Below are 9,259 nucleotides of genomic sequence, written 5' to 3' on the forward strand. Positions count from 1 at the left end.
GTAAAATTACAATATTATTCTTATGACTAGTTGCTAGTCTCTTCACAATTCAAAGTATCTCCAACAAAATAGGTCATTGATTCATAATAGTCAAATTTAACTATTACGAATTATTTTTCGTGTTCTTCCTTCTAGTGTGAATATCGGTTTTTTATTGTTCTCTCTCTCTCTCTCTCTCTCTCTCTCTCTTCTTTCACACTCTCTTCCACCCAAAATAATATTTAAATAATAGAATAGAAAATTTGTAGTAGAGAATATAGAAAAAATAGTAGTTAAAGTAGAAAGTTGTACTTTTTCAATAATCACTTTGACTATTATTGCTAAAAATACTCTTGTATGATTATTGGAAGCATTCATGATACATGCCAAATAACAATGCAAGAGACAAACATTTGGGTTTGTCATGATATATATATATATTCTCTTCCTAATCTCCTGATAACCTCCAAACCTAAGGAGGAATCATATAAACATATTTGTTTACATTTTCGGTTTTGGAACTTCATCTACGGCTTTGACCATCATCTACGGTTTTGGAACTTCTGTCAATCAACCTGATTAAAAAACTTGAAATGACTCAAATACCCAAATTTTATAATCAAAATTTACATATAATACCCTCAAAATTAAACAAATAAAATAATAAAAGAAAAAGAAAGCTGGTGGCTGCCACCTTTAGGAGAGGGGGATGGCCGAGCGCCAACCCCTACTTGCATCTGGGGTGGCTCGCGGGCCCCCTCAGAGCAAGCTCAGGGTGGCCACGCGGCCACCCCATAGGCTAGGGGTGGCCTTTGAGTGACCCCAGAAGTGGCTAGCTTGGGCCACCACTGGAGTAGCTCGCGGCCACTTCTAAACCTGGGGATGGCTACGTGCCACCCCAGATTGTGCCACCCTCGGCTTGCATCTGGGGTGGCTCATGGGCCGCTCTAGATCAAGCTTAGGGTGGCCACGCGGCCACCTCATAGGCTGGAGGTGGCTTGCGACCACCTCCAAACCTGAGGGTGGCAGCGTCACCCCTGACTTGCATCTAGAGTGGCTCGCAAGCCACCCCCTCCCCTAAGGGAGTGGCTGCTACCGGCAGCCACCCTCTTTCTTTCTTTTTTTTTTTTTTCTTTTTTTTTTTTTCAAGAATAGGAGAGGAAAAAAAAATAGGACAAAGATTGAAATTTAAGATCTCTTCGTTTCTAGCCATCTCTGACTCTTCTACCCTATTCTACCATTTCAGACGCAGAGGCAGGGCAAAGATGGCCTTCATTCGAAAAGCGTCCAAGGTTTCCAATAATTCCGACTCTAGCATATGTAGAATGCAAAATAAAAGCCCATTTCTAATTCAAATGTTGATCTTACCAATCCAAGCTTGTCCTTTATGTGTTTGATACGATCAAAAGAGAATGTCATTGTCGATATTGTTATTGGCCGATATTCCACTCCATCCCCAGACCTTATCGGTGTCCTATCATCTTCAACCAAAGTGCTCTATAACATGCTCCATCCAAAATCGGATAGAGGGAAAGATTTGGGGAAAGATTTGAGGCACTCTTGTCCAAGCACTTCTATTGTCACTTTCTGGTTCTGAGTTTGGTCGTGACGACAATGTTAGGGGAGCAGAAGGATCATCATATCTTTGTAGACAAGAAAGAAGTGCACCCATATATGATAGAGTAGCCATCACCAAGGAAATGATGAAGCTTGAATATGATATTACCAGCTGCATTACTTGTTGGATACTTGAATATGTGAAGTTCCCATAGTGGTTTGCTATGGGGAAAATGTGTAAAAGTCTATGGGCCCATTGACACTCTCAAAAGACGCTTTAGAGATGAGGGGTATCTATGGCTTATAAAGTCCCCAGGTAATTTATCTCTTGGTGATATGGGACACTTTAACACGCCCCCTCACGTGTGGCAACTTTGGTCAAACACGTGTTCAACATCGAGAGGAAAAGACCCATCATCGTTCAAGGAACCAACTCTGATACCATGTAAAAGTCCATTGAGTCTTACTCTTTCACAAAAGGCACCTTAAGGGAAGTGGTTTGCTCAAGGCTTATAAAACCCACAACCTAGGTATACTTTGGTAATGTGGAACTCTTAACAAAATGATCCATTGGTAATTTGCTATCTTTGACAGGTAGTGGTCAAGATATTCATCGTATGATGTGGGTGACAAGCTGCGATAGGAAAAATGGGGACGTACGTTAAAATGGTCTTCAACCTTCCCTTCAACCCTTTTCCATTGTTTACACTAAAAATAAAAAAATTGAAATTTAATGTCGTTTAAGTAGTGTCGTTTTTTGACCAAAAAACAACACTATTCATTTATCGCCTTCGAATAGTGTCATTTGAAAACGACACTAAACATTGGGACGAGATTCCAGATTAGCGTCGTTTACTGTTTAAACGGCACTAATTCAATTATTTTAGACGGCACTAATTCACTAATTCGTTTACTGAGTCATAGACTGGTTCTGCTTCCATGAGAAATTAGGGTGGTTTCACCACCCTGGATTGTAGGTCTCGGAAAAGGGTCCATTGGCTTACTTCCTATAGTCGTTGAAAGCGTTCACTTGCTCCATTGGTCACTCGACAAAAGCTGGCAAAGATGGGCAAGTTTGTGCTAAGTGCATGGGACTAGCATAGATGGAACAACAATCAACGTGGAATGGGTTGGCAGCGCTGATGGATTTGCTTACGACTAGAGCTTCGACCTTCTTTGTGAGAGCATCTATCTTCATCTTCAACTCAACATTTTCTTTCACCTCATAGATGCCTCACTTCTTTTGGATGCGAGCAGCTTTATCTCGACAGCTTGAAAAATCCCACTGCTGGGAATCGTCGAACAACTGATCTAAGGTCCTATACGCCTCCTCTCCCATCAAACTCATAAATGTGCCTCCATTCATTGACTCAATCATGCTACGGTTGGATTGAGTCAATCCTTGGTAGAAGAATTGCACGAGTCTCCACTTCTCGTATCCATGTGGAGGGCACTTAATCAACATATCTTGAAATCTCTCCCAACTCTCAGAAAATTTCTCATCTTCTTCTTGAGTAAATGAGCTTATTTCCTTCCTACACTCATTAACTTTAGACATGGGGAAGAATTTGTTGTAGAACTTGTTCAGCAAGTTCTCCCAAGAAGTGATGGAACCAGGCATGTTTGAATCCAACTGATGAGTGCCAAATATTGTGTATTTGGACCCCTTGATTTGCACTAGTTAGACCTTTAGCCTTATTATTTTCTAATGTTTTGGTTAGTTTTTGTGTTTTCTGTTTCTGTAGGACAATAAGAGAGGAATGACAAATTTCATAAGGGAATAGCTGGAAATTCGGAGACCCTGACAAGTCGATCGATCGAACTTAAAATTCGATCGATCGAATATTTGCCCGAAGTCGATCGATCGAAATTTCTCAGAAACTGCTTTTGCAGAGCGCGCCAGAACGCCCAATCAGAAACCAAAAAGCAGTCATCCCTCTGATTTCTGCTGCAGAACACGCTGGTTTCGTGTTTGGGGTTGTCTCTAACAGCAGAGGAACCTTAGAGGAGGGTAGAGGAGTCATTTCTTGCCCTAGCTCTCTTCTATAAAAGCCATAGCCATGCCCCTTGTTGAGAGTAGTAGAGAGAGTAGGAGAGGAAAGAATAGAGCAGAAACTCTGTAGATAGGTTTAATTTCGTGCATCTTGTAGTGTATTTCAGTAGTTTTATTTTCAGATACTTTCTCTTTGTAAAGCTTTTTCTTTCATTTCCATGGTTGTTCATCATTTTCTTGTGGTGTTCTTAGTCATGGAAGGCTAGTAACCTCAACTAGGGTTGAGGATGAAACCTTTCCATTGATGACACTCACAATCTTGCTGTACCCTTTGCACATTTAATGATATATCATATTAGTTGTTCAAGTTCCATTCATTTAAAGCTTTATCTTTTGCAATGAATGTGGTTAGTGGTGGATAGAGGACATTTTATGTGTTTCAACCGACTAATACATTGTTTTATCGGTTTGAATGATGATATCCATTGTGATTGAAAGATACATTGGATGTTTTGATTTCAATCGGTACTCTTTGTGATTTGTCAATGTGTTGGATTCATTTAATGGTTCTTGGGTTTATGGTTAAGAGACTTGAATAACACCCTAAGCTTAATGTTCTTTGGGTGTTCAAGTGGAAACCAAGAGTGTGAGTTGTAGGATTTGGTTTGGTGGATTCCTTAACCTTAGTTCCTTTTAATTTGCATATTTCATTACACCTCTTTTCATTAGTCTTTTGTTCTTCAATCATTTCCCAAACCTTTGGAACTAGGTTAAAATGGGGTTAATCAAGCAAGACACTAATATTTGACCATTTCCCTGTGGGATCGACCTCGCACTTGCATAACACTATATTGCAAAACGATTCGTGCACTTGCGAGTACTATTTAAAACACACATCAAGTTTTTGGCGCCGTTGCCGGGGATATCGGTTCAAAAATTGGTTTTTGTTTGATTGATTTTGTTTTTCTACTAGTTAGATAGATTTTTGTTTCATTTTTACTATTGTTTAACTTCTGTTCTGCATTCTAAGTCTTTCCTTTGTTTTTCCCGGATCTGTTCTGCAGCTTCTGCAACTTACTGGGTGCCCTGAAGAATCGATCGATCGAAAATAAATTCGACCGGTCCACTTAGAATCTGCACTATAAAAAGACGATCGATCAATAATATATTCGATCGATCGACTTTCGATCGATCGAAATATACTTCGATCGATCAACTTTCTGCACAGCAGCAGCTCGGAATTAGGTGAGTATCTCTGTTCCAGTACTTTTTTTTATCCATTTTGTTCATATTTTGTTCATTTTTGTTTCTGTTTAATAGTATTTTGCTGCTTGTTTAATTTCCTTTTAGTTCATTATAACTTAGTTCAAATTCTGTTTAGTTTGTGTTTTATATTATCCTCAATTTGCTGTATTTTGTTCCAAAAAAAAAAAAGAAAGAAGAGATTTTCTGTTTTAGTTCTGTTTCTGTTCCTGGCCCTGCAAATTTCGAATATTCAATCGATCGACCTCAACTTAGAAGGCAGCTCCTGGATAAGATCAGTAGCAGAAAATTTTTACCAAAAATTCTTTTTGGTCCCAACTTGTAAGTATTCTTATCTTTGCTTTTACTGCTATCTTAGTGTAAATTGTATGCATTTGTGTTAGTCTTTACATTTTATCTTAGTTGTGTTATTTTTCTTTGATAAAATATAATATAAAAAAATACATATAAAAAAAAAAAAAAAGAGAAAATATTTTGCTAGTAAGGGTTTACTTAGCAATCTAAGGGCAATGACAAGGTAAATTCTGGCAAGGATTGGTCTTGGGATTTAAGTGTGTCCATTGTGACCCCCCTCACCTACCTGAGAATTAGCCTAGATTGTACTTTAGAGAACTTTGTTCCCTATTAGCAAATTGTTTTCTTTATTTTTGGTTTGTTTATTTCTTTTTCTTTTGGTTAAACATTTGTGTACGTTTGGTGTATGCTTGGTAGAAGATCATTGAACTTAGACTTGACATCGTTAGATCCCGAAATTGAAAGAACTCTTAGGAGAAATCTTAGAGTTTCTGTTGAGATGGGAGATAACATGCATGCAAATGAAAATGAGAGGAATCGGGGAGAAAACGTGGATCATACTAGAACACTTAGGGATTTGTTTGCACCCGTTGCAACAAATTCTCCTTCATGTATCGTGTTACCCCCAACCAATGCCACTCATTTTGACCTCAAGCCTCATGTCATTCAACTCCTACCCGCATTCCATGGCTTAGACCTCGAAAATCCTTATAGCCATGTGAAGAAATTCAAGGACATCTGTGCTACCTTCAAATTTCAAAATTTTTCTGAAGAGTCTGTGCATCTTAGGCTATTTCCTTTCTCACTCCATGATAGGGCCAAAGCATGGTTGGATTCAAACATGCCTGGTTCCATCACTTCTTGGGAGAACTTGCTCAACAAGTTCTACAACAAATTCTTCCCCATGTCCAAGGTCAATGAGTGTAGGAAGGAGATAAGCTCATTTACTCAAGAGGAAGATGAGAAATTTTCTGAGAGTTGGGAGAGATTTCAAGATATGCTGATTAAATGCCCTCCACATGGATACGAAAAATGGAGACTGGTGCAATTTTTCTATCAAGGATTAACTCAATCCAATCGTAGCATGATCGAGTCGATGAACGGAGGCGCATTTCTGAGTTTAACGGGAGAGGAGGCGTATAGGACCTTAGATCAGTTATCCGACAATTCCCAACAGTGGGATTTTTCAAGCTGTCGAGATAAAGCTGCTCGCATTCAGAAGAAGGGAGGCATCTATGAGGTTAAGGAGGATATAGAATTAAAAATGAAGATAGATGCCCTTACCAAAAAGGTCGAAGCTCTAGTTGTTAGCAAATCCATGAATGCTGCCAACCCATTCCATGTTGACTGCTGTTCCATCTGTGCTAGTCCCTTGCACTTAGCACAGACTTGCCCATCATTACCAGCTTTTGTCGAGTCACCAATGGAGCAAGTGAACGCTTTCAACAACTATCGAAAGCAAGCCAGTGGACCTTTCTCCGAATCGTACAATCCAGGGTGGCGGAACCACCCTAACTTTTCTTGGAAGAAGAACCAACCTATGGCTCAAGGGGGAGTTCCTCACCAATCCCATACTCAATACCCCCCTGGATTTCATCAGCCGGTTCACCATCAAAGCCGTCCATCCCAGCCAGCACCATCATACCAAGCCCCGACTCAAGCCCCTGCCTCTTCTTCACAATCTTCGTTGGAAGACACTCTTAAGGCCTTCATCCAGATTACCGGCCAATCCATCAATGACATGAAGAATGCTACCATGGTGAACACTCAAGCTATTGCCAAGATGGAGACCCAGATCGGGCAAATTGCTAGTCACTTGGGGGAGAGAGAAAAGGGAAAGTTCCCTAGTCAGCCTGTGCCGAATCCGAAGTTGCAGTTCCACGAGGGAGGTTCATCAAATGCAGTGCATGGGCAGGAGCATGTGCAAGCCGTTGTCACCCTTAGATCAGGGAAACAAGTGGACAACCAAGTGGTTCAACCAGAAGAGAACCCTGCTGCACAAGGAGAACAAGGAAGCAGGAGCGTCGAGAAGAGAGATGCCGAGCCATCTACATTAGCTCCGACCGTAGAGACTCCTCCTCCTAGGCCGTTTATACCTAGGGCGCCTTACCCTGATAGACTTCTCGCGCCCAAGAAAGGAGGAACATTCGAGGACATTCGGGAGGTATTCAAACAAGTGCAGATCAACATTCCATTCTTGGATGCCATCCAGCAAGTGTCGTCTTACGCCAAGTTCTTAAAGGACTTAATCACCGTCAAACAGAGGAACAATGTCCCGAGGAAAGTTTGTTTGACCGAGCAAGTCAGCTCAATCCTCCAATACAGGCTGCCCATCAAATACAAGGACCCTGGATGTCCTACCATCTCTTGCACAATAGGAGTCAGCCACATTGAGAAGGCCCTGCTTGACCTTGGAGCCAGTGTCAATCTCCTACCCTATTCAGTTTACCTGCAATTAGGATTAGGAGAATTGAAGCCCACCTCTATGACATTGCAATTGGCTGATCGATCAGTTAAGATACCACGGGGAATAGTGGAGGATGTTTTGATTAAGGTGGATAAGTTTTACTTCCCCGTGGATTTCATAGTGCTTGACACCGAGCCGGTACAGAACGTTGGAGTTCAGATACCAGTAATCCTAGGGCGACCATTCTTAGCTGCGGCTAACGCCCTAATCAACTGTAGGATGGGGGTAATGAAGATCTCTTTCGGCAACATGACGGTAGAGCTTAACATTTTCACCATCAGCAAACAGCCGAGGGAGTGCGATGAGATCAACAATGTCTGCTTGATAGAGGAAATCTTGGAGGAAAGCATTGAAGAATCAAGCATACAAGACCCCCTGGAAGCATGCCTTGCTCAATTTGGAGAGGATCTGGACTTGGATGTACTGCTTGAGCAAGCAAATGCTGTTTTGGAGTTTGCTCCTCTTGAGAGCAAAAAGGAAGAGGAGGCAGCAATACCTGAGCCTCCAAAGAAGGAACTTAAGCCCTTACGGGACAATCTCAAGTATAAGTTCCTCGGTCCAGCAGAGACTTTGCCTGTAATCAGCTTCAGATCTTCACACCGCTCAGGAGGAGAGGTTGTTAGATGTCTTGAGGGAGCATAAGGAAGCTATAGGCTGGACCATTGAAGACATTAAGGGAATCAGCCCCTCGATGGTGATGCATAGGATACACTTGGAGGAAGACACCAAGCCATCGAGGGAGCCACAAAGAAGGCTCAACCCAACCATGTAAGAAGTCGTCAGAGGAGAAGTCATCAAGTTGTTGGATGCTGGCATCATCTACCCTATTTCTGACAGCAAATGGGTGAGCCCCATTCATGTCGTGCCCAAGCGAGCTGGAGTTACAGTCGAGCAGAACAAGGAAGGCGAGTTGGTTCCAACTCGAGTACAGTCTGGATGGAGAGTCTGCATCGACTACCGCAAGCTGAACACCGCCACCAGGAAAGATCACTTTCCTCTTCCGTTCATTGATCAAATGGTGGAGCGGTTCGCCGGGCACGAGTATTATTGCTTTTTGGACGGTTATTCTGGATATAACCAGGTCCCTGTGGACCCTGAAGACCAAGAGAAGACGACCTTCACTTGTCCGTTCGGAACGTTCGCCTACCGACGCATGCCCTTTGGCTTATGCAATGCACTCGCTACGTTTCAGCGGTGCATGATTAGCATCTTTTCTGATATGGTGGAGCGTTTTCTGGAGGTGTTTATGGACGACTTCTCGGTTTTCAGGTCATCTTTTGAGGAGTGTTTGCACTACCTCACGTTGGTTTTGGAGAGGTGTAAAGAGAAGAACCTGGTGCTCAATTGGGAGAAGTGTCATTTTATGGTACAACAAGGAATCGTGCTCGGGCACGTCATTTCTCGTCGGGGGATAGAGGTAGACAAGGCGAAGGTAGATCTGATATCCAACCTTCCTCCCCCACGAACGGTGAAAGAGGTTCGCTCTTTTCTGGGCCATGCAGGATTCTATCGGCGATTCATCCAGGATTTCAGCAAGATCGCCCGGCCCTTGTGCAAATTGTTGGTAAAGGAGGCCCCTTTCATTTTTGACGAGGACTGCAAGAAGGCATTTGGGGCCTTAAAGGCAATTCTGACGTCCACACCCATCATTCGGCCCCCGAGTTGGGGTACACCTTTCGAGATCATGTGTGACGCGTCCGATCACG

The sequence above is a fragment of the Alnus glutinosa genome, chromosome 2 (assembly GCF_958979055.1).
Source record: "Alnus glutinosa chromosome 2, dhAlnGlut1.1, whole genome shotgun sequence".
Taxonomy (NCBI): Eukaryota; Viridiplantae; Streptophyta; class Magnoliopsida; order Fagales; family Betulaceae; genus Alnus; species Alnus glutinosa.